The following is a 1,653-nucleotide window of genomic DNA, read 5'->3' as shown; positions in this document are numbered from 1 at the left end:
ATAAGGATCAGGGGATGGTGAGGTACAGCTATAATCCCAGAAATTCAGGAAGCCAGACTGCTTCAAATGTAAGGTCAGCATGGGCTACATAGCACAAGGCCTGCTAAAGCAGAGCTATGCAAAAGAAGCTGCCTCAAAATAACAAAAAGCAGCAGAGTGGGAAGCAATTTGGACATGTACACAGCGTGACTTCCAGAAGCTATCTAAGAACTTCCTCTGAGAAAGTGCACCTGTGTCCTAGCCAGCGTCCAGTAATATTCTCTGTGTGACAAACCACTATGTATCAAGGAACCCAAGGATCTTAGCCCTCTATGCACCTAACAGATTGATCAAAGGAAATGTGGCCCCATCTGCACCTGATGGAATGATCACTGGAGCCTGTGGCCCTGTCTGCACCTGGAAGAGCAAGCTGGAGGACTCCTTTGCCTGCATCAGGAGGAGTGATCACTGGGGCCACAGCTCCCAACTGCACCAAATGGAGAAACAGTGACCCACCGTGAAGCTCAAACTCCACTTGTACTGATGGAGGAACAGATGGGTAGACGACAGAAACTAGTGGTTCTACAACAGCAAGACACGAATATCCCAAACCAGATGAAGCAGAAGACAATGACCCTAAAAATAACTTGACGGAGATGATGAGGCCCTTATAGAGGAAATGGCGACAATCCCTTAAAGATGTAGAAGAAAACAGAAACAAAAAATTGGAAGAAATCAACAAGATCCCTTAAAGTAAACCGAGAAAAAACAATCAAACAGATAAAGGAAATGGTTAAAGACTTAAAAACTGAAACAGAGACAAGAAAGAAAACACAACCCCAGGGAATTCAGGCAAGGAAAAATCTGAGTAAATAATCAAGAATGACAAATGTGAACATAAACAACAGAATACAAGAGATGTGAGAGGGAATCTCAGGTGTTGTAGATACCATCGAGGAAATGGATTCATGGGTCAAAGAAAATGTTAAATCCAACAAGCTCTTATCACAAAATATCCAGTAAATTGGGAACACAATGAAAAGACTGAAACTAAGAATTACTAGGGATAAAAGGAGGCATGGTCCAGGAAATCAAAGGAACAGAAAATACATTCAACGAATTCATAGAAGATAACTTTCTTAACATAAATGATATGTCTGTGAGAGTACAAGAAGTTTACAGAAAACCAAATAAATTGGATCAAAAAAGTTCTCTTGCCACATATAATGTAAGTACTAAGCACATGGAATAAAGAAAATATTAAGAGCTTCAAAAGAAAATGCCAAGTAATATATAAAGGCAGACTTATCAAAAATATATCCCACTTCTCACTGGAAACAAGGAAAACCAGAAGGTCTTACACAAGAGTTATGCAGACACTTAAGGGACCACGGATGCCACCTTAGTATACTATACCTAGCAAAGCATTCAATCACTATAGGTGGAGAAAAAAAGATACTCCTTGACAGAGCCTGATTTTAAAAAGTACCTATCCACAAAGCCTGCCCTACAGGATGTGCTAGAAGGAAACCTCTAACCAAAGGAAGTTAGCTACACCCACAAAAAATACAGGCAATAGATTATCCCCCACCAGCTAAATCCTAAGGGAACCCACACAGAATACTAACAACACTAAAACAAAAGTAATGGAAAGTAGCGATAACTGGTCATTAA

Source organism: Mesocricetus auratus, unplaced genomic scaffold (assembly GCF_017639785.1).
Source record: "Mesocricetus auratus isolate SY011 unplaced genomic scaffold, BCM_Maur_2.0 Super-Scaffold_100676, whole genome shotgun sequence".
NCBI lineage: Eukaryota > Metazoa > Chordata > Mammalia > Rodentia > Cricetidae > Mesocricetus > Mesocricetus auratus.
The sequence above is the reverse complement of the archived record's forward strand: the minus strand, read 5'-3'. Positions refer to the sequence as shown.